A 24846-nucleotide genomic window follows, 5' to 3' on the forward strand; every position below is an offset into this window, starting at 1 on the left:
TAACAAATTTTAAAAATTTATGAATAGTTGGCTTACAATATTATATTAGCTACAGGTGTATACATAGTGATTCAGCATTTTCATAGATTACACAGAGTACAAAATATTATAAAATATTGACTATATTCCCTGTTCCAGACATTATAGCCCTGTGACTTAATTATTTTATAAATGGTTGTTGGTATTTCTTTTTTTTTTTTTTTTCTTTTTAAATAATGTTTAATAAGCAAATACCTAAATCCCCAATATTCAGGGTACATTTCTTTGACTAGGAAAGTGTCATTTTTAAGAATTGGAAGTTTCCATTCAGATCTTCCTTTATCCTGTTGACTTTTCTCTCCCTAGTGATTCTCCAGGCTTGTGGTGTCTTGTTTTTTAAGTATGGGGCAAGTGTGGCTGGTTTTTCTGTTCCCCTCTTATTCCCTTCTGCACTTCTCTTTTCACTGCCTCCTCTCATTTCCAAAAGAACAAAAGTGTGCATTTTTTTCCTCCAGTGGTTTCCAGTTGCAAATGAAAGTATCTAAATTAAATCGCATCCACCTTTTTAGGAGTGCAGAGAGGAACTACCCCGCCAAGCATTTGAAGCACGCTATCTATGCTTGATCCAAAAAAAAGTTTTACAGGAAATTACAAAGAATGTAGGGGATAATTGCCCATGTTTCCACTACCCAATGACAAATACTATTTGGAGTATTTCTGCAGAGGCCCTTTCTTCCTTTTCCTTTCTGTTTTCTGGGGTCTGAGTTTATGAGTATAGGGATAATTGCCCATGTTTCCACTACCCAATGACAAATACTATTTGGAGTATTTCTGCAGAGGCCCTTTCTTCCTTTTCCTTTCTGTTTTCTGGGGTCTGAGTTTATGAGTATAGGGATAATTGCCCATGTTTCCACTACCCAATGACAAATACTATTTGGAGTATTTCTGCAGAGGCCCTTTCTTCCTCTTCCTTTCTGGTTTCTGGGCTCTGAGTTTATGAGTATAGGGGTAATTGCCCATGTTTCCACTACCCAATGACAAATGCTATTTGGAGTATTTCTGCAGAGGCCCTTTCTTCCTCTTCCTTTCTGGTTTCTGGGCTCTGAGTTTTTTTTTTTTTTTTTTTTTAAACTTTACATAATTGTATTAGTTTTGCCAAATATCAAAATGAATCCACCACAGGTATACATGTGTTCCCCATCCTGAACCCTCCTCCCTCCTCCCTCCCCATACCATCCCTCTGGGTCGTCCCAGTGCACTAGCCCCAAGCATCCAGTATTGTGCATTGAACCTGGACTGGCATCTCGTTTCATACATGATATTTTACATGTTTCAATGCCATTCTCCCAAATCTTCCCACCCTCTCCCTCTCCCACAAAGCCCATAAGACTGTTCTATACGTCAGTGTCTCTTTTGCTGTCTCGTATACAGGGTTATCATTACCATCTTTCTAAATTCCATATATATGTGTTAGTATACTGTATTGGTGTTTTTCCTTCTGGCTTACTTCACTCTGTATAATAGGCTCCAGTTTCATCCACCTCATTAGAACTGATTCAAATGTATTCTTTTTAATGGCTGAGTAATACTCCATTGTGTATATGTACCACAGCTTTCTTATCCATTCATCTGCTGATGGACATCTAGGTTGCTTCCATGTCCTGGCTATTATAAACAGTGCTGCGATGAACATTGGGGTACATGTGTCTCTTTCCCTTCTGGTTTCCTCAGTGTGTATGCCCAGCAGTGGGATTGCTGGATCATAAGGCAGTTCTATTTCCAGTTTTTTAAGGAATCTCCACACTGTTCTCCATAGTGGCTGTACTAGTTTGCATTCCCAATGGTTGTTGGTATTTCTTAATCCAGTCTACATACTTTGCTGCCCCTCACACCCAGCCCTCTCCCCTCTGGTAACCACTAGTTTCTTCTTTGAGTCTGTGAGCCTGATTCTCCTTTGTTATATTTGTCCATCTATTTTTATTTTCTTAATACTTATTTTTGTTTATCTGGCTGCATCAGATCTGAGATGTGGAACGTGGTATCCTTTTAGTTGTAGCTTGTGGGATCTAGTTCTCTGACCAGAGATTGAACCTGGACCCCCTGCATTGTGAACCCAGAGTCTTAGTCACTGGACAATCAAGGAAATCACTATTTTGATTTTTAGATTCCACATAGAAGTGAAAATATATAGCATTTCTCTTTCCCTGTCTGACTTATTTCACTAAGCATAATGACCTCCAAGTCAATCCATGTTCTCAAAAGTCAGGAGTTTATTCTTTTTAGAAAGCTGAGGGGGCTTCTCTGGTGGCACAGTGGTAAAGAATCTGCCTGTCATTGCAAGAGACCTGAGAGACCTGAGTTTGATGACTCGAGAAGATCCCCTGAAGAAAAGAATGGAAACCGATTCCAGTATTCTTGCCTGGAGAATCCCATGCACACAGGAGCCTGGGCGGCTACAGACCATGGGTTGCAAAAATGACTGAGTTGACTTAGCATGCGTATGTTCAGCCTAATATGGTTAGTGGCACCATACTGGCTATCTCAGAGTACACTTCATCTTTTTATTTGGCCAACTAGCATTATTATTTTTTCATGGAAAGCATTTTATTTTCAATATAACGGTGTGCACATGTCAATCCCAAACTCCCAAACTATCTGTCCTGCCACTCCTCCCCTCTGGTAACTCTAAGTTTGTTCTCTAAGTCTACAAGTCTGTTTCAGTCTTGTAAATAAGTTTACCCTTGTAAAATGTTACTGAACAGAGGGGTTTACTTTTATTCATTTTGTTTTAAACTGAATAATTTGAAGAATCAACTGGCAAATTTTTTATGCTTTATTGGAATTGTATAAAAAGTAGGGTGATCATGATAAGCTACCTAGTATGAGCGATTGATTATAGTATCTCCCCAAAAGGTGAGATAGTTACAATAGAGTCCTAGAATAGCCAGGCGATCATTAAGAGGTGGTGGGATTTTTGAAGACGATACTGTAATTCTTGGACTCCACTCCTCACCTCAGAGTTGCTGGGCTGCTTTGGAGGGGAAGGAGTGTCCATGAAGAACCCCTTTAACAAGAGATCTAGGTCCTCGATTGGTGACACTCTGTGTGCTCATAGGATGGGGCCAATTCAGGGCTCAGCACAGTCTTGGTTTACATCGAATTTCGAATTTCTCATAAATAATGGGTTCAGCAGAGGGGTGCATGGGCCTCAGGGGAGTGGGATTGAACCGTCTCTCAGAGAGGGTCCCGAGGTCCAAGTGAGCGTATATCACGTCTTCTGCTGCAGAGTCCTGAGAGGAGAGAGGTGAGAATGATGGACTGAGGTGTGATCTTCAAAGGCTGGGGCATTGGGCATTGGAGGGGCTCAGACTATGGCAAGGATTTGGGCTGGGAGGACTCACTTCACCATTCACTGTTCTGTCTTCCATGGGCTGTCCTTCCATGATGGCAACATCTGCAAATGGAAGAGAGTCAAGGCTCTTCAGGGTGGAGGCAGTTATTCCAGACCTCCGTAACTTTGATAGTTACGTCAAAGCCAGAAAAAGGCAGGGGTGTGCCCCAGGTTGCTGAGCCTGTCTACTCCACTAAATGAAAACAAAACAAAACAAAACAAAATATTCCATAAACAAGCCCAGCCATTCACAGACTGTCTCATGAATCTGTGCAAACTCATGGACCCATCCTACATCTTCTGTTATGGACCATCCTCTTCCACATATCAGCAGATTCCCAAGATCATGTAGGGGAAAAAATGCATGGTTGTAGTGTAAGGGAAGAACAGGGCTTGAAATGTCCCTGGTGACCCGAGGATTAAGGGTCAACCTTCCAGTTCAGGGAGCGGGGTTCTATCCCTGGTGGGAGAATTGAGATCCCAAATGCCTTGAAGCAAGTATCCTTAGTGCTGCAACTGCTGAGCCCGTGAGCTCTGTAGCCTTGAACTGCACCCCAGCACCACAATGAGGATCCCCCATGCTGCAGCCAAGACCTGATGCAGCCAAGAATAAATCAACACATATTTTCATAAAAATTACAGGGTTCCCTGGGTCTCTGGAAGATATTTCATCAGGGATTACAACAACGGAAATCAGTTTTTAACCTACAAGAAGTGAACATGCCATTCTCTGCTATGAGCCCACTCCCCCTGGGTCAGATGATGCTGAGCTCACCCCCTTCAGACTTACGATTTTGGGTAGAACACCAGTGACAGACAAGAGCAGCGAGGATGATGCTGGTAGAGGTGAAGGCTATGATGAGCCCAAGGACAATGTACCACGTGCTGGAGTGTGCTTGAGGAAGCTGTGCTTCTGCCAACAAGCCAAGGGAAGAAGGTCTGGTTATTCGTTGCATACACCCTGCCCCTACACACAGGAGTTATTGTTTCCTTGTGTCAAAGTGCGTCAGCACCTGTCAACCTGATCAGTTATGGCCTCCACTTCCCAGGAGGTACCAAAGCATCCAGGAGAGATGCTAGCAGTGGATGAAGTAAGGAGGCCACGCAAGACCAGCTGAGGTCTGAAACAAGGTCCCCCAGGCACCAATGCAGTTTTTCTCTGCTGCCCCATATGACAAGGCCTGGTGTTTTTGGATGAATGTGACCCTTTAATCCACAGTACATTTCCCCCTCCATCCACATAGACTTCGAATGGAATCCTCAAGAAGATATGACACTTTTATTTCTGACCTGTGGAATGCTTAGTTCACAAAACACTAAGAGGAATAATACATATAAAGGTGCTCCCTAAAATTCTCCACATGCACTGCCATCCATACCCAAAGATCCTGGTGGAGGGAGGGTAAGCATCTCCCTTAAACATGGGGTTAGGTCACTCTGATCCACTTTCTTCAATTTAGAAATTCCCAGTCACAGAGCATGAGAAGCTCAATGTCCCCTCTGGTTCTAGGCAGACCATGGTCTCAAATGCTCACGTGACAGGGACATTGAGGAGCCCAAAGTCACAGAGCTGGGAGTTGGCAGAGCCAACACACACACAGGAACCCTCTGTCTTCTCAGAAATTTTCTGAGATAGGACACCATCTTGCTTACCTTCTGTGGTGTGTGGATTCATGGTTGATGGGCAAGTACTTGTAGTGGATCCTTGGGGAAAAAAAGAGAGAAGGGGTGAACAGTAACCTTCCTCATACTAACTGAAGGTGGAATGTTGTTTCTGGAAGGTTGACCTCCTGCCTGCCCTTGACTCTGTCATCCCTCAGAGCACTGACGGTGGAGGGGAGAGCTTCTGGTCCCTCCCCGTGAATGCGTTGAGTGGACCCTCCATCCTGGAGAAGGGATGGTGGAAGGAGGCAGGAAAGATATGCCGGGTGGTGAAAGACAGCTATAAGCAAGACATTCTCTCTGCTCCTGGAATGAGTATCTGTGCTCCTTAATTGGGAAATCACCTGTATGTCAGAGGTGCTTCTGGGAAAACATTAAGAGCAAGAGGCCAATGCAATCTCTGATCTTTCCAAATGAGCCTGGCCTCTCCTCCTCCAGGGTCTACCCTGGCTCTTTTCCTTTTTTGCATGGATAGACAGGACTCTGATGTGGAGCATCCATACAGGAAGTGGAAGAGGGTTGAGATGGATCTACTATCTCTCTTTCTCTCTGGTTCTCATTGCCTCCATTCCTCCAGAAGCCATAAGGTTCCCCTAACACCAACAAGGAGCCTTTGATATATGGCTCATCATACAGTAACATGTTATGCAAAAACCCAAATGGGCTTTTTGCCTAGTGCAATCTCATTTTCTAGACTGTAAAGCATGGGACTCTTCATGGGTTCTCCAGGCAAGAATACTGGAATGGGTTGCCACTTCCTCCTCCAGGGGACCACGTTTTGTCAGGACTCTTCACTATGACCCTTCAGGCTTGGGTGGCCCTGCATGACTGGCTCATAGCTTCACTGAGGTACGAAGGCCCCTTCACCATTACAAGGCTGTGATCCATGTGGAGGAGATAGTGAAGGACAGAGGAGTCTGTTGTGCTGCAGTCCACAAGGTGGCAAAGGGTTGGACAACATAGCGACTGAACAGGAACAACAAAGCCTGGGCCAGGAAGAGGTCCCTCACCTCTGACAGACAGGAACAGTGGGTCGCTGGAGTCTGACCAGAAGTAGGGAGAGTGAGTGAAGGAGCCATAGCACCTGTAGATCCCACTGTGGGCTGGGGTCCCAGGACCCAGAGGGAACTCTGCCTGGAGTGCTCCATGGGGGCTCTGCCCTCCAGCAAGTGGGCACCCAAGGTTCTCCCCATCCCTGAGCAGATGGAACTGGTCAAAGGCACTCTCGGAGCTGCAGACCAAGGTCACATTCTCTCCTGACCTCACCACAGGGCACCCCTGGGCTGAGAGAGAGGGTTTCTTGGACAGACCTGGAAGGAAGAGACCTTGAACTTAGAGCACAAAATAACTCTAGTCCTAAGTATAGGACTAACCAGAAGTGTGACACAAGAGAAGCACTGCAATGAGAAGGCCACCCACTGCCAGGAGAGAAAGCCCCACAGTAAGGGAGACCCAGCACAGGGAAAACTTCAGAAATAACTTTAAAAATGGAGTGTCATTTAATATCCTTTTTAAAAGAAAGAATATATGTATATGAATAACTAAATCACTCTGTTGTACAACAGGAATTAACAACATCTGAAATCCACTAGACTTCAACAAACATAAATAAGATAAAATAAATTTAAAAAATCAACCAGATGTGTTCTCTTGAAATAAACGGAACCTACTAACTACTGCTGGGGACCATCAGAAAGCATGGCATTGACCCAGAAGAAGAGATTATGGAGTGAAAATTGCCAGAATCTCACAGGATCTTTGACCACCTCTTTCTTGAGGGCGTGTTCAGTGCTGCCCTGCCCACCCCCAGGGGCTGGAAGGGACTCCTTATCGGGGAGGGTTGGAGGGACAGCTCTCCCTCTCTTTGTGCAGAAGGAGAGTTAAACTGCGAGGCTGAGCAACTTCAGGGTGTTGACATTCAACTCGATCACACAGGGGCCAGACTGCAAGGGCGTCTGGTACCACAGTGTGCTCCTGATAGAGGAAGGGAGCTCTGACATCAAAGCAGGAAACCAACCCCTTAACCAACCGTCATTGGCTGCCTGAGCAGGGGAATTGCCCGCGTCCCTTCTCTGGTACATTTTTCTCCGTTGGTCATTCTTTCACGTTCTTGCTCCTTCACTCTGTCACCGGCTGTGTCTTCTCAGCACATGGCAGGGACTGTGTTCTCTTTTCCCTTCCACTTTCACACCTCCTCTCTCTGGTTTGTTCCCTCTCCTGAGCTTGTGAGTGTCTCTGCATGCCTGTCATTCTTTCCCAGTACTGATGCTGGACTGGACACCAGACCTTCTGTGACACAGAGAGCAGAAGGGACTGGTCTGGCCACACTCACCTGTGATGACAATGTCCACAGGATCGCTGGGGGCTGACCACTCATAGGGGGAGCTGCTGAGAGAGCTGTAGCATCTGTAGGTGCCCACACTCGCCAAACTCATGGGGCCAATGACAAAGTCAGCTGTGCAATGTCCACCAGTGAGCATCCCTCCACGTCTCTGGAAATGCCCTGTGCTGCTTTCTTGGTGCAGGATAAACTTGTCAAACACCACCGGTGAGTCACAGCGGAGGGTCACATTCTCTCCCCGCTGCATGATGGGCCCTGGGTGGGCTGAGATGGAGGGTTTTGTGAACACACCTAGGAGCAAAGAGGTTGTGAGCTTCAGTGAGTCACCCACTTCAGCGCTTCCCTTGAGAGCTGAAGGTGTAAAACTCCTCCCCATTTGCCAGCGGAGCCAATTACCCTTCCTGTGTGTTTTGTTGCATTCTCTTTAGCCTTGTTCTCAGGCTTTGGCTCATGCTTTTACGTCTGGCTCATGTTTCTCTTTGCTCAAGACCTTCAGCCTCCTCTGTGCTCATTCTAAGCTCTTTAGCTTTTGGATCTGCTCTCGGGTTCATGCATGCATACTCAGTCACTTCAGTTGAGTCCAACTCTGTGCAACTCCATGGACTGTAGCCAGCCAGGCTCCTCTGACCATGGGATTCTCCAGTTGAGAATACTGAGTGGATTGCTATGCTCTCAGCTTCATTCCATCCCTAATATGCGTGGTGGGGGCTGGGTTGGGTCTGAGGATGCATACCCTGGCTCCCTTCACACTCATCTAGAATGTGGGCGATGACTGCAGAACGTTGGGGTGGAGGTGGAGAAAAGGGAACATTTCCTATCTGTGACCCCATCTCATGCCTCTGAGACATTCCTGAGACTCCTCCCTGGGGCTCCAGCTCCTTCATATGGGATTACAGCTCCCTACTGGGTGGCAGGTGCTGGATCAGGGTCGTGCCCCATCCTCCCTGCTGGCAGGCAGTGGCAGCGTCCTGTCTAACTAATGCCTAGGGAGGCTCCTCCTTCCTGCACTGGGGCACCCCGTCCCTATATTCAACACCCTGAGTTTAAACTCTCAGAGTGGGTTCTCTTTCCCTCGTTCAGTCCTGGCTGGTAGTCCTGAGGAAGTCTTGGGCTGCACTGGGACGTGGACCTAGGGAAGGGTTGCCTGCAGGCACGGCTATCCTGGGCTGGGCTGGACCCCTCCTACCTGAGACCACAATCTGCAGGGGGTCACTGGGTGCAGACCAATAGGCTCGAGAACACATATAGAACCCAGCATGTTCTCTGGTCACAGGGCCAAGGGTGAAGTTGTTGACATAATGTCCCTGGAGCTCAGGCAAATGCCTTCTCTCATCTGTTTTGAACAGTGTGAAGCTCTTAAGTGGAGAACATGAGTGACACCAAAGAGTCAGTCTGTCCTAAGGGAACCACGGGGCTTGGCCAGGCTGACAAAGACAGCTTCTCATATTCACCTAGGAGAGAAGGAGACACAAGCTTTGAGAAGAAAATGGGAACAGTCAGCTCTCCCCACTGCCCTCGTGGGTGGGCTTCCCCTTTAATTCTTCCAACTCTCCTCCCCTAAAGTGCATCACCCTGATGCTCAAGGACACCTGGGGCTTGGGGACAGACAGAGACACAGTCAATCCAGGATGGACATCATGGAAATTCTCAGGACATGAATCACTCTTTGGGTTGAAAAAATGTTGAAAACCTTTCTCTCAAAACACAAAAAACCTGGGGATTCCTGGGCAGTCCAGTGGTTAGGACTTGGCACTTTCTCTGCCAAGGGCCCGAGTTGATCCCTGATCAGGGAACTAAGATCCCACAAGCTTCACGATGAAGGCAAATAAAACACCACAGAAAAATTGATGCATGGACAAGAAGCGAAAGGACTTCCCTGTTGCATTTGTTGTAGCTCAAAACGGTAACGAATCTTCCTGCAAGGCAGGAGACCAGGGTTCAGTCCCTCAGTTGGCAAGATCCCCTGGACAAGGAAATGGCAACCGCCTCCAGTATTCTTGCCTGGAGAATCCCATGGACAGGGGAGCCTGTTGAGCTACAGTCCGTGGGTCGAAAGGAGTCAGACACGATACTCTAACACTAACACAACTAAGCAGTGAAAAAGGCACTTGACTAAAAAGAAGGAAGTAAACCTTGAACCTCCCTCCTTTGTTAGCTAACCTACAATCACACATCAAATGTGTGACAGGGTCCATGTGGCCCTGCCTAATGACCAAACCCTTCCCTGGGGTCAGGTCTAGCAGGTGGACCCACAGATCCTGTTGTTAAGGGTTGGTTGGAGATGGCATGGGCCTACTTGTAGGGGAGGGTCTGTGGGCTGCAGCCTCTTGCTCCCCTCTCATGATAGAAATGGCACTCAGTGGGCCTAGCTCCCAACTCCCAGACTTCACACTGTGCCTTCAGATCCAGAGTCCAGAGCTGGACTAACCTCTGGGGAGAGTGAATATGACTATCAAGGCCAATAGGAGGACCTGGGATCCACAGGGGTCTCACCCCAGCCCCCAGTGTCATCTGCATCAGCCCCAACTGCTCTGCTCAACAGAGAAATAAGGGATGGGGAGGACTCACCTACAAGTGCCCAGATCTTCAGACTCACACAGAATCCTAGAAGGAAAAGCATGTCAGAGATGGCTTGTCCTGATGGACCCCACGCTCCTTGCACACTCATCCAGGGAACCTGGTCAGTGGTGTGAAGACCCCCAGATTTCCACCGTAACCCTCTCCTACCGTGTCTTTCCAGACTCACCGAGACTCAGGAGGCTGAGGAGTGTGGGGCACATGGCTCTGCTTCTGTGAGACAGGAGGCAGAACTGAGCAAAGCTGACAGAGGCACAGGATGCGGAAGGCGGGCGGTGCTATTGGTACAGTCAGCCTGGGTCATGTCACATGGGAAGATGGCCAGCCTCTTCTCACGCCAGGGATGGAAGTCTGACCTGAGCCTCATCTGGAGCATGCCTCATGACCCAATCCTCACTTTTTGTTTCCCTAACTATAAACCTAAGAGGATTCAGACAGATCTTGCTGCCTTTACGAAGTAGAAATGGCGATTCAGTGTATACCATGCAGGATGCTTTTCTCAAGCTCTTGATAAATCTCATTAACCTTAACTCTTCAAAGAAGAGAAATCACATGTTCCCACCTCGTATGTCAGGCTCAGTGCAGGTTGCCAATTAAAGACTCATTAATAGAGACTTTTATTTTGCATTCTTATGAGAAGACCAGACATGCATATTATGGTTCTTTGAAAATATTTAAAAATTCTACATTGTAATATGTGTGATTAAGAAACTAACTGTGTTAGTTTCAGGTGTACAACAAAGTGACTCAGTTATACATGTACATGCATCTATTGCTTTTCAAATTCTTTCCCCACTTAGGGAGTTACAGAATATTAAGTAGAATCCTCTGTTTTATACAGTAGGTCCTTGTGGTCATGCATTTTTTATATAGCCGTGTGTATATGTAAGTCCCAAACTTCCAATCTAACCTCCCCCTGACAATATCCCCCCTGGTAACCGTAAGTTCATTCTCTGTGAATCTGTTTTGTAAATAAGTTCATTTTTTTAGATTTCACAAATAAATGATATCTTTGTGATATTTGTCTTTCTCTGACTGTTCTTCATCTGAAATTATTTCGTGACTGTGAGTGGAAACTTTGCACACAGACACTCTCTCTGTCTCTCTTCCTCCCTTTCTAAGCCAAGGACCACACATGTACACAAAGATAATGTGTGTAAAGATGACTGCGGTGTTCTGGGGGGAAGGGGATTTGTTCTGCCTGAAAAGGTGGACCACCTTGCTTCCTAGATACTCAGATGAACACAAAATATGTCAAGTAGGGACTTCCAAGCTACAGATTGCTTGAGTGAGGGGCGTGTCCACAACAATCAACTCCAAACTGGGGCAAAATGGCCCAGCTTTGGCATCCAGTTTCAGGATGCCAAGGGCAGACATACAGCCAATTCAGCTGTTGTTCATAGACAGGAAACAAACCTCAGTAAGGGCAGTGATTCCACACCATTTTGCTGGCGGTGGGGGTCATTAACATTAGTGATGCTCCCTAAGTAATAAATCTGGTTCTCCTCTTGATCTTTATGTATGTAATGGAGTAACAGTACAGTCACCCTTCTTAAAATTTCCTCTTATTTACTTAATATCATGTTTCAGAATTGATCTGTATTCTTTGTCATTTCAGTTTGTGCATTTTTACTGTCATGTAAGGTTCATTGCAGATATAGAAACCACAAATTTTTAAAAATTAAAAAAAATATTGAAGTATAGTTCATTTCTGCTGTACAGCAAGTTGATTCAGCTTGACATGTATATTCTTTTCCATTATGATTTATGCCAAGATACTGAATAAAATTCCCTGTGCCATACTGTAGACCTCATTCTTTATCCATTCTATGTATAAATAGATTTCATCTGCTAATTCCAAGCTCCCAGTCCTTCCCTCCTTGGCAACCACAAGCCTATTCTCTGTCTGTGAGTCTGTTCCTCTTTCATTGATATGTTCCTTTTAGATTCCACACATGGGTGATATCACAGAAAATTGTCTTTCTCTTTCTGTCTACTTCACTTAATATGTTAATCCCAGGTTCACCCATGCTGCTGCAAATGGTATGATTTCATTTTTTAAATGTCTGAGTGGTATTCCATTCTCTGTGCGTATAAGCATATACATCTTCTTTATCCATTCATCTGTTGATGGACAATTAGGCTGTTCCCATGTCTTGGCTATTGTAAGTTTTGCTGCTATGGACATAGGGGTGTATGAATCTTTTAAAGGTATAGTTTTTTTCCAGACATATGCTCAGGACTGGAATTGTTGGATCATATGGAAACTCTGCTTTTACTTTTTTTGAGGAACTTCCATACTGTTTTCTACAGTGGCTGCACCAGTTTCCACTCCCCCAACAGTGTAAGAGGGTTTCCCTCTTCTCCACACCCTCTCCAGCATCTATTATTCGGCAACTGTCTAATAATGGCCATTCTGATCGCTATGAGGTGGTACCTCCTTGCAGTGTCGATTTGCCTTTCTCTACTAATGTGCAATGCTGAGCATCTTTTTATATGCCTGTTGGCCATCTGCGTATCTTCTTTTAAACCACAGATACCAATTGTGAGAGTGATGTCTATGGATTTTGTCTGAAATGAACGACACCTCTGCTAATGTCTCATGAATGTGCTCTGAGTCCAACCTCATGTTGTTTGTCAAGGGGCAGAGTGATGAGGTCTTCAGGAAAGGAATAGTGACTTTATTTGGAAAGCCAGCACACCAATGAGATCGTGAACTTGTGCCCCAAAGCATCATCTTACCTGAGTTAGATGGGCTTTTTGGGGAGTGAGAGGGATGGTCCAACAGTGTTTACTGAATGTAAAATAACCCTAGCCCGTGGGGAAGAAAATTCCAAGAAAAGAGAACAATACACATTAAACACTCATGTGTGAACTCACACTTTCACACTTTTACACACACACACATACACACACTAAAAGAGGAGGAGGTGTGGCTGGTTGTTGCAGTGTTTTAATTAACTAATTAATGGTTGTGCTGGGTCTTCTTCGCTGTGCACAGGCTTTCTCTAGTTGTGGGCAGGGGGGTTGCTCTTTGCTGTGTGCAGGGTCTCTTATCGCTGTGGCTTCTCTTGTTGTGGAGCACCCGCTCTAGGCACATGGGCTTGAGGCCCACGGGCTTAACAGCCCCGAGGCATGTGGAATCTTCTCGGTCTTGGGATCGGGCCTGTGTCCCCCACATGGGCAGGCAGATTCCCAACTACTAGACCACCAGGGAAGCCCTGTTGCAAGCTTTTTTCCCCCTTAATTTATTTATGTTTAATTAAAGGGCAATTACAATACTGTGATGGTTTCTGCCATACATCAATATGGATCAGCCATAGGTATACTTACATCCCCTCCACTGTGGAAATCTTTAAATTCTGGAATCCTTTGTTCTTGAAGCTGTCCATGCAGGTCTGGTCATAAAGTCCCTTTAAGCCCCTGACAAGACAAAAGGTTCTGTCTGTTCTGCCACTTTTTATCTCTATACGAATGGGAAAGTGTTATACCTTTCAAGTTCAGAGCCTTGAGAAGAGGTTAGTCCCTCAGTCGTGTCTGACTTTTTGTGATCCCATGGGCTGTGACCCACCAGGCTCCTTTGTCCATGGGGGTTCTCCAGGCAAGAATGCTGGGGTGGGTTGCTATTTCCATCTCCGGGAGATCTTCCCAACCGAGGGATTGACTCAGGTCTCCTGTGTTGCAGGCAGATTCTTTATCATCTGAGTCACCAGGAAAGCCCACCAGTAACATAATATGATTCAATATTTCCTCCCACAATTAACATTGCCATTTTTTTCCATTTACTTTTATCATGGACATGGTAGGATTTTGGCATAATGCTTTCACTCTCAGTGTAGCATAACACCGACATGGAATATACCATAAATTTAAAAATAGAAGGATGAATACAATGCTAGATTTCTTTTTTTTTTTTAAGTTTTATTAAAGTATAAAGGAGATAGAGAAAACTTCTGACATAGGCATCAGAAGGGGGCAGAAAGAGTACCCCAATGCTAGATTTCTAATTTTTAAAAAAGGTATGCAACAAGCAAAAAAGATTTACTGTATAGCATGGAGAACTATAGTCAATATCTTGTAATAACCTAAAATGGAAAATAATCTGAAAAATAATGTATGTGTGCTTGTATAACTGAAAATCACCTTGCTGTGCACCTGAAACATTGTAAGTCAACTACACTTCAATAAAATATGTATATGATGAGATTAAAAAATGGAACCAGTAAAATAAATAAATTTTAAAACAAGATGAAAGAAAATGAAGTCACTCAGCCATGTCTGACTCTTTGCAACCCTATGGACTGTAGGCAAGCAGGCTCCAATGTTCATGGGATTTTCCAGGCAAGAATACTGGAATGCATTGCCATTTCCTTCTCCAAATAATGCAGGCCAACCGCAGCATACTCCCTTATGGTCTGTGTACTCACTCTCACATTCCAACTCTGCATAGGGTGTATTCACATGGGCACCCTGAGCTGCCCAAAAGAGTCTCAGCCCAGATATTTGGTTTGTGGAAGGTCACTGGAAGAAAATTAGAGACTGAGTCCCAGGCCTTCCCCACCCCTCACTCCCCAGCCCAGCTCATGAGCCCTTCCAGGTTTCATCAGCATCACTCTAGAATCCCAGTGCCTGACCTTGCCCCTTACCAACTTCCTGGGACTCAAGTGAGATATGGGTCCCAGGAGACCCAGGAGGACTCACCTGCAGGGTTCAGGGTCTTCTGGCCCAGACTCAGCCTTGGAAGTGAAAGATTTGCTGCCAAATGCTTGGGCTCATTCTCTCCCCATCAGGATCCCTGGCCCCTCACGCTGTCTGAACCATGAGGTTCCTGTGAACTGGGGGCAGGGTGGGCGTCCTGTGCCCTCCTGCGGTGCCCTCCCTACTCTGCACAACTGGCCGAGGAGGAGAAGCTCAGAGAAGATGGAAGGCATGTCTGCAGCTCTGAGTGCCCAGCTGCCCCTGCCCCCGCCCTGTACAGATGAGGAGACCAAGGGGCCCTAGAGGACAAACAGGATGTGGTCCCTGGGGGGCTGCGGCCACCCCTCAGGGTTCCCACAGCCATAGACTCACAATAGGGTGCAGCCCCTCCGTGTACCTGGTGCTGATGTCTCCAGGCAGGGCTCAGGAGGCATCTCAGCCCAGACATGAGGTCTCAGCTCTTTCTCTTTCTGCCTTGTCTAACCCCCTGCTCCAGAGGGTGGGACCCAGGTTTTCATTCTGAATCAGCCCTGGACAGTTTGGCTCCAAATAGGACTCAGAACTTTATTTTCCCAGTCCCCTCCAGAAATGGAATTTACTTCTCATCTTGGGTCATTTCATAAATTATTGCAGAGCACCTACTATGTACCAGGCATTGATGCCACACACAGAAATACACCCATGACCCAGGTTAACCCATCTTCTGTAGTTGGTTGAAGAACTGAGATTCTGCAGAATGCAGGCATCAAATGCCAACATTCAATTATTTTCTTAAAAGAAGATATATAAGAATAACTGGAGTTCATGTCTACACTGTGAACATTAAGAAAAAGGAAGATTCTGACAGCTGGTCCCCGCACCTAAAGGCCAAAAACAAATAAAGATAATTAGGGGGAAAACGGAGAAGGCAATGGCACCCCACTCCAGTACTCTTACCTGGAAAATCCCATGGATGGAGGAGCCTGGTGGGCTGCAGTCCATGGGGTCATGACTGAGCAACTTCACTTTCACTTTTCACTGTCATGCATTGGAGGAGGAAATGGCAACCCATTCCAGTGTTCTTGCCTGGAGAATCCCAGAGACGGGAGAGCCTGGTGGGCTGCCGTCTATGGGGTTGCAGAGAGTCGGACTCGACTGAAGCGACTTAGCAGCAGCAGGGGGAAAAATGGAAACAGTGACAGTAGCAACACAGGAGACCCAGAATGTCTTCACTTTAAGTGATCCTGAAATTTCTTGGTAATGAGTTCTTGGGTGGTTTAGTTCTAAGCCAGGAGAGACATCACACACAGAGAGCTCAATGAGCAACTAAGGCTCTGTGGAGCTTGATTTTCATCCCATTTGCCACTCAGTTCACACCAGGGTCCTCATGGTGTTATCCTCTTCAGCCCTCCTCTTGGTTGAGCCAAGCCACATTGTGCCACCAATTGTTAATTTAAAAGGCGCAAGATTCTCAAATCCTTTTTTTCAGTGAAAACAAACAAAAATAAACAACAAGCCCAAATATCTATGGATTAATGCAACACATGCAAAGCCTCCCTGGGGCAAGTGTTCTCTCTGCAGCCCTTCAGTGATCTGGAGTGGAATGTCCAGTAGAATTCTCTGTGATGATGGGACTTTTTAAACATCTGCTCTGTCCAGCACCATGGCGCCTGGCCACATGACGCTACTGAGCACTTGAAATGTGGTGGGTGTGACTGAAGAACTGAATGCTCTGCTTCATATACGTGTAGAGTCATTGTCTGTACCTCGTGGCTGGGTAACTACTTTATCAGCCAGTGCAGATCTAGACTGAGGGGGATCTTATTGTCTCGTTTCTACCCTTGGAACCCCAGCACCCTCAGTGCACATGGCTGTGAAAGAGCATAAAGAAGCACGCACTGGCTCTTTAAGACGCCAGCCAGGAAGTGACCCATATCACCGCTACTGGAAGCCTATTGGCTAGAACAGATATGCAGCCCCGCCCACCGGTAGATCCTGCCTGGGGACTGTGGTCAGGAAGAGGAAGAGAGGTGGAAAAAATGGTAAGCGCTAGAAATATGTACCATAATCCTTTTATTTTAATTTTACGTCTTCATGGGGGAGAAAGAAAGTTCCGTGATCCTAATTTGGCTTAGCTAAGAGAAGGCAATGGCAACCCACTCCAGTTTCCTTGCCTGGAGAATCCCATGGACAGAGGAGCCTGGCGGGCTACAGTCCATGGGGTCGCAAAGAATCGGACAAGACTGAGCAAGTAAACAAGACAAGTCATGCTTTCAAGAAAAGTAGAATTCAGCAAAAAAGTAGAATCCCGGGGACGGCGGAGCCTGGTGGGCTGCCGTCTATGGGGTCGCACAGAGTCGGACAAGACTGAAGCGACTTAGCAGCAGCAGAATTCAGCAAGAGGCGCACTGACAGTGAATTATTTCTAACAGCGACACCCTATGGCCGACTTTGAGAACTGCATCTTCCCTGATCCCCTGGGATCACCAGGAATCAATGTGGGACCCCAGTGTACTCATAGACTCTCTTCCCATCTCTAAGATTTACCATAGTCAAGTGAATCACCATCTTGGGCTTGGTGATACTGATACTTGTCAAAGAAAATAGTTCCCTGTGCTATACAGTGGGACCTTGTTGTTTATCCATCCTGTATATATAATAGCTTGCATCCACTAACCCCAAACTCCTAGTCCGTCCCTCCCCCAACTCCCACCTTGGCAACCATAAAGCTGTACAGACCTGCTTTTTATTGTTGTCTGACTTTCCTCATTTCTTTCCATTCAGGGAAAAGCTGAGTCCTCCTCTCCTTTCAGCCAGTCCCTTAGCGACTCCACTTTGTGGTACATCATGACAGGCAGCTCCTCCCATCTTTTTTTTTTTTAAGCTTCAAGGACATTTATTGTTAAGGAGTCTTGTGGTTGGCAGTCAGCTCAACAGTGTAATCAAGGTCTTAGAATTTTTCTGTTTTTTCATTCTCTGCTTTCGTTAGCTTGTTGAATCTGCTTGTTCTTTTTTTTTTTTTGCCTTATGGTGGCAAGATGGCTATTGCAGTTCCAGACATCACATCTTTGTTCAAAACAAGAAATAGGAGAAAGCCACCCTGTCAGCACACCCACCTTTAGTGTCTGTTCTCATGCCGTTTTTCAAAATCAAGGTCAGATCAGATCAGTCGCTCAGTCATGTCCGACTCTTTGCGACCCCATGAATCACAGCACGCCAGGCCTCCCTGTCCATCACTGACTCCCGGAGTTCACTCAGACTCATGTCCATCGAGTCAGTGATTCCATCCAGCCATCTCATCCTCTGTCGTCCCCTTCTCCTCTTGCCCCCAATCCCTCCCAGCATCAGAGTCTTTTCCAATGAGTCAACTCTTCGCATGAGGTGGCCAAAGTACTGGAGTTTCAGCTTTAGCATCATTCCTTCCAAAGAAATCCCAGAGCTGATCTCCTTTAGAATGGACTGGTTGGATCTCCTTGCAGTCCAAGGGACTATCAAGAGTCTTCTCCAACACCACAGTTCAAAAGCATCAATTCTTCTGTGCTCAGCTTTCTTCACAGTCCAACTCTCACATCCATACATGACCACGGGAAAAACCTTGACTAGCCTTGACTAGACGAACCTTTGTTGGCAAAGTAATGTCTCTGCTTTTGAATATGCTATCTAGGTTGGTCATAACTTTCCTTCCAAGGAGTAAGCGTCTTTTAATTTCATGGCTGCAATCACCATCTGCTGTGATTTTGGAGCCCAGAAAAATAAAGTCAGCCACTGTTTCCACTGTTTCCCCATCTATTTCCCATGAAGTGATGGGACTGGATGCCATGATCTTCATTTTCTGAATGTTGAGCTTTAAGCCCACTTTTTCACTCTCCACTTTAAACCTTCATCAAGAGGCTTTTTAGTTCCTCTTCACTTTCTGCCATAAGAGTGGTGTCATCTGCATATCTGAGGTTATTGATATTTCTCCCAGCAATCTTGATTCCAGCTTGTGTTTCTTCCAGTCCAGCGTTTCTCATGATGTACTCTGCATATAAGTTAAATAAACAGGGTGACAATATACAGCCTTGACGTACTCCTTTTCCTATTTGGAACCAGTCTGTTGTTCCATGTCCAGTTCTAACTGTTGCTTCCTGACCTGCATACAAATTTCTCAAGAGGCAGATCAGGTGGTCTGGTATTCCCATCTCTTTCAGAGTTTTCCACAGTTTATTGTGATCCACACAGTCAAAGGCTTTGGCATAGTCAATAAAGCAAAAATAGATGTTTTTCTGGAACTTTCTTGCTTTTTCAATGATCCAGCAGATGTTGGCAATTTGATCTCTGGTTCCTCTGCATTTTCTAAAACCAGCTTGAACATCAGGAAGTTCACGGTTCACATATTGCTGAAGCCTGGCTTAGAGAATTTTGAGCATTACTTTATTAGCGTGTGAGATGAGTGCAATTGTGCGGTAGTTTGAGCATTCTTTGGCATTGTCTTTCTTTGGGATTGGAATGAAAACTGACCTTTTCCAGTCCTGTGGCCACTGCTGAGTTTTCCAAATTTGCTGGCATATTGAGTGCAGCACTTTCACAGCATCATCTTTCAGGATTTGAAAGAGCTGAACTGGAATTCCATCACCTCCACTAGCTTTGTTGGTAGTGACGCTTTCTAAGGCCCACTTGACTTCACATTCCAGGATGTCTGGCTCTAGGTCAGTAATCACACCATCGTGATTATCTGGGTCGTGAAGATCTTTTTTGTACAGTTCTTCTGTGTATTCTTGCCATCTCTTCTTAATATCTTCTGCTTCTGTTAGGTCCATACCATTTCTGTCCTTTATCGAGCCCATCTTTGCATGAAATGTTCCTTTGGTATCTCTGATTTTCTTGAAGAGATCCCTAGTCTTTCCCATTCCGTTGTTTTCCTCTATTTCTTTGCATTGATCGCTGAAGAAGGCTTTCTTATCTCTTCTTGCTATTCTTTGGAACTCTGCATTCAGATGTTTATATCTTTCCTTTTCTCCTTTGCTTTTCACTTCTCTTCTTTTCACAGCTATTTGTAAGGTCTCCCCAGACAGCCATTTTGCTTTTTTGCATTTCTTTTCCATGGGGATGGTCTTGATCCCTGTCTCCTGTACAATGTCACAAACCTCATTCCATAGCTCATCAGGCACTCTATCTATGAGATCTAGGCCCTTAAATCTATTTCTCACTTCCACTGTATAATCATAAGGGATTTGATTTAGGTCATATCTGAATTGTCTAGTGGTTTTCCCTACTTTCTTCAATTTCAGTCTGAATTTGGCAATAAGGAGTTCATGGTCTGAGCCACAGTCAGCTCCTGGTCTTGTTTTTGCTGACTGTATACAGCTTCTCCATCTTTGGCTGCAAAGAATATAATCAATCTGATTTCAGTGTTGACCATCTGGTGATGTCCATGTGTAGAGTCTTCTCTTGTGTTGTTGGAAGAGGGTGTTTGTTATGACCAGTGCATTTTCTTGGCAAAACTCTATTAGTCTTTGCTCTGCTTCATTCCCTATTCCAAAGCCAAATTTGCCTGTTACTCCAGGTGTTTCTTGACTTCCTACTTTTGCATTCCAGTCCCCTATAATGAAAAGGACATCTTTTTTGGGTGTTAGTTCTAAAAGGTCTTGTAGGTCTTCATAGAACCGTTCAACTTCAGCTTCTTCAGCGTTACTGGTTGGGGTATAGACTTGGATTACTGTGATATTGAATGGTTTGCCTTGGAAACGAACAGAGATCATTCTGTCGTTTTTGAGATTGCATCCAAGTAGTGCATTTTGGACTCTTTTGTTGACCATGATGGCTACTCCATTTCTTCTGAGGGACTCCTGCCTGCAGTAGTAGATATAATGGTCATCTGAGTTAAATTCACCCATTCCAGTTCATTTCAGTTTGCTGATTCCTAGAATGTCGACATTCACTCCTGCCATCTCTTGTTTGACCACTTCCAATTTGCCTTGATTCATGGACCTGACATTCCAGGTTCCTATGCAATATTGCTCTTTACAGCATCGGACCTTGCTTCTATCACCAGTCACATCCACAGCTGGGTATTCTTTTTGCTTTGGCTCCATCCCTTCATTCTTTCTGGAGTTATTTCTCCATTGATCTCCAGTAGCATATTGGGCACCTACTGACCTGGGGAGTTTCTCTTTCAGTATCCTATCATTTTGCCTTTTCATACTGTTCATGGGATTCTCAAGGCACGAATACTGAAGTGGTTTGCCATTCCCTTCTCCAGTGGACCACATTCTGTCAGATCTCTCCACCATGACCCGCCCATCTTGGGTTGCCCCACGGGCATGGCTTAGTTTCATTGAGTTAGACAAGGCTGTGGTCCTAGTGTGATTAGATTGACTAGTTTTCTGTGAGTATGGTTTCAGTGTGTCTGCCCTCTGATGCCCTCTTGCAACACCTACCGTCTTACTTGGGTTTCTCTTACCTTGGGCATGGGGTATCTCTTCACGGCTGCTCCAGCAAAGCACAAGATACACAAAACATAAAATTTACCATTTGAACCATCTTAAACTGTACACTTTATATAGAGTTATATAGAGTTTCCCAGGTGATGCTAGTGGTAAAGAACCTGCCTGCTGACGCTGGAGACATAAGAGGTGCAGGTTCAACTCCTGGGTCAGGAAGATCCCCTGGAGGAGGGCATGGCAACCCACTCCAGTATTCTTGCCTGGAGAATCCCATGGACAGAGGAACCTGGTGGGCTACAGTCCATGGGGTTGCAAAGAGTTGAACACGACTGAAGTGACTTAGCACAGCAACCCAGTGTTATACAACTATCACCACTTAGTTCTAGAACATTTCATCACTTCCTAAAGAAATTGGGAACCTGTTAAACAGTCAGTCCTAATTGTCCACCCCCCCCCCCCGCCCCCCGCCAGCCACGGGCAGCCATAAATCCACTTTGTGTCTCTACAGACTTGCCTATTCTGCATATTTCATAGAAATGGAATCATATACTGTGTGCTCTCTTGTGTCTGGTTTCTTTCACTTGGAATGTTTGTTTGCAAGGTTCATCGTGTTGTAGCATGAGTCAGTGCTTCATTCCTTTTTATGGTGGAATAATATTCTGTTGTAGAAATGTACCACATTTTGTTTATTCTTTCTTCAATTGGTGGACACCTGAGATGTTTCCATCTTTTGGCTATTATGACTAATGCTGCTATAAACGTTCATGTACTTAAAAAAAAATTATTTATTTATTTTAATTGGAGGATAATTACTTTACAATATTGTGATTGTTTTTGCCATACATCAATATGAATTGGCCATAGGCATACCTGTGTCCCCTCCCTCCTGAACCCTCCTCCTACCTCCCTCCCCACCCCATCCCTCCAGGTTGTCACAGAGCACCAGCTTTGGGTGCCCTGTGTCATATAATAAACTCACACTGACTGTCTATTTTACATAGTGAAATGAAAGTCACTCACTCATATCTGACTCTTTGTGACCCCGTGGACTATACAGGTCATGAAATTCTCCAGGCCAGAATACTGGAGTGGTTAGCCTGTCCCTTTTCCAGGGGATCTTCCCAACCCAAGGATCGAACCCAGGTATCCCACATTGCCAGCAGATTCTTTAACAGCTGAGCCACAAGGGAAGCCCAAGAATACAAGAGTGGTGTAGCCTGTCCCTTCTTCAGGGGATCTTCTCGACCCAGGAACCAAACCAGCATCACCTGTGTTGTAGGTGGATTATTTACCAACTGAGCTATCAGGGAAACCCATCTATTTTACATATGGTAATGTATTTTTTTATCTTATTTATTTTGGCTGCATTGGGTCTTCCTTGCCATATACAGGCTGTCTCTGGCTGATGCGTGCACAGGCTTCGTGCTATGCAGCATGTGAGATCTTTGTTCCCTGATCAGGGATTGAACCTGAGGCCTGTGCATTGGAAAGCAGATTCTTAGCCACTGGATCACCAGGGAAGTCCCAGGGCTTCTCCTTCTTGGTTTCCTTCCTCTGCTTCTGTCTCCTAGGTGTGCTTCTATATTTTTCCCAACAGGGTCTGTTAGACAAGCAGGAGCAGCTGCTGTTGTATCCTGGTAGCCCCAGGACTGTCCACACTCTCGTGTCTGTCCACCCTTGCCAGGTCTGTGACCTGTCATGTGTCTCCCTTCCCTCCCTCCAATCTGATCTAAGTCTCTCTCTGCTCAGCTGAGGCTTCCCTGGCTTAAGAGGATTGGAGCATTTGCTAAATGGACCAGGGCAGGGTCAGAGAACCAGCTGTGGGGAGACCCTGGAGCCAAGACTGTCACAGAAGACAGCAGAGAAACTGGAGACAAAGGAGCATATAATTGGTGCAAGGATACCAGACCGTCAATCCCAAATGCAGACTTTGTAGATACTGAGTCCATGCATGAATGGATCTTTGATTTATGCCAAGTTAACCAGTCTCTCCATACACTGACAGCAGTAAATTCATGAGGATAAATGAGAAAGGAATCCCTGCCTCACACCACACACACACAATCAATTGTAGGAGTCTTAAGACCCAAAGTGGCTCAGATGATAACCTGCCTACAGTGCATGAGACCCAGGTTCGATCCCTGGGTCAGGAAGATCCCCTGGAGAAGGGAAGGGCTACCCATTCAAGTATTCTTGCCTAGGAAATCCCATTTCCAGAGACATTTCCTCTCTCTTGGCTCCCAAAACAGAGCCTGGCGAGCTACAGTCCATGGGATCGCAAAGCACTGGGCCTGACTGAGCAACTAACATTTTCACTAAGACCTAAACATGGAAGATGATACTGGTAAGATTTTAGAGAATACATTTATGACCAATATCTTTCTTATGATAATGAAAGATTTCTTTAAACAATCTTTGAGGTGGATTGAAAGTAGTAGACCAAGGACCCAGAACTGATACCCCCAACAAACTATTTTCAGTCTGTGATAAGGCAAGTTGACATTGAGTGTCAGGTTTTCTGAATTTTTATGTCAACTTGAGAATGAGGCTTCTGAAGGTTATTTTAAGTTTTTATTAATAAATTCATTTTGTTTTACAGCATATCAGTGTGCCACTGATGGAGACCAAAAAAAAAAAGGAAAACACTGGTTGACCACAACAGATAAGGAGAGGCACTGAAATAGACAGGAAAATCAGGAAATTCTACTTCCAAAGAACATGAGTGGGAAAAGAAATGTTTGCAACACTTTAATGGTAATTAAAGTTTTATCCCCAAAAGGGATAAAATGATAAATTCAAACAAATTAAGAAAAATTAACCAAAAAATTCAAAAAATAAAAAAGGGCACTCTGCAAGTATTCCTAATGCCTAATAAACATGAGTAGGGCTCAGTTTCTCTCTCATCAAGGAATCAGTATGAAAAATCACAGAGAAGTCGCCAGACAGCAGATGGGCAAACATCACAAAGGCTCACATCCTAAATGTCCCTGGGGATCAGCAGGAGCTCTGGGCGATCGAGGCCGGTCAAGTGTCCCCTGGGAAGTTCCTGCGGGTGGCACCCACCAAAGCCAAGCGCACACCGGGAGCAGCAATTCCATGGCTGGCTTAGGAACCAGCTGAACTGCCCGCGTGTGCCCTAAATAAAGTGGCGGGGACACTCAGAGCAGCGCGACCCCCGAGGGCCGCTTCTCGGCGAACACAAATGACCCCCTCCGCAGGCTGGATACACTTAGGTGCGTCTCTCCCGACAGTGACTAGCCGTTACTTGGTGATTGGCCAAGCCGCCAGGGTTTCTGCACCCCAGTGCAGGCCAAGGTCTGCAGGACTTTGCTGGGACAGATGACTCTATAGATTCAGACACTGCTGGGGGCCGGAGTCGTTCTCATCCGCAGAGACATCTCCCTTTTGGTACTCCGAGAACAAGACGGAGGGAGGTTCGTGGGATGGTTCTTGGAGCGGGAAGAGGTCTGTGAAATCAAAGATGACAACAGAGTCTGGCAAGGAGTCCGAAGCGGCGCAGGGGTCCTGAACCCAGTCTGGAGTCGGGGCTGAAGTCAGACCTGGGGTCGAGGCTGGAGCTGCCATAGGGAAGCCGTCCTGGGCGCCCTGCGCCAGGGCGCAGCTGGCCTGGCCTTGGCTAGGGACGCCGCCGGGTGCTGGTGCGCTGAGCATGCTGGCGGGGCTGGGCGGAGAGGGGCTGCGGAACCCCGGGCCTTCTGGGGGCGCAGAGACTGCAGCCGCGGCGGCAGGGATAGAGGCAGTCCTGGGAGCGGGGTCGTCGGGAACTCCGCCGT

General features: G+C 45.8%; 1 long non-coding RNA gene and 1 pseudogene across 1 annotated transcript; one reads left to right on the plus strand and one right to left on the minus strand.

The window, feature by feature from the left end:
- Positions 1–2797: 2797 nt before the first annotated feature.
- LOC139177223 (putative killer cell immunoglobulin-like receptor like protein KIR3DP1) lies at positions 2798–16469 on the minus strand (annotated as a pseudogene).
- Positions 16470–16604: 135 nt separating this feature from the next.
- Positions 16605–23907, plus strand: LOC139177228 (uncharacterized). The gene is made up of 3 exons (XR_011561720.1): positions 16605–16669; positions 23302–23396; positions 23652–23907. It is a non-coding gene; the product is annotated as an uncharacterized lncRNA (long non-coding RNA).
- Positions 23908–24846: the final 939 nt, after the last annotated feature.

Source organism: Bos indicus, chromosome 18, assembly GCF_029378745.1.
Source record: "Bos indicus isolate NIAB-ARS_2022 breed Sahiwal x Tharparkar chromosome 18, NIAB-ARS_B.indTharparkar_mat_pri_1.0, whole genome shotgun sequence".
In the NCBI taxonomy this organism is placed as follows: Eukaryota; Metazoa; Chordata; class Mammalia; order Artiodactyla; family Bovidae; genus Bos; species Bos indicus.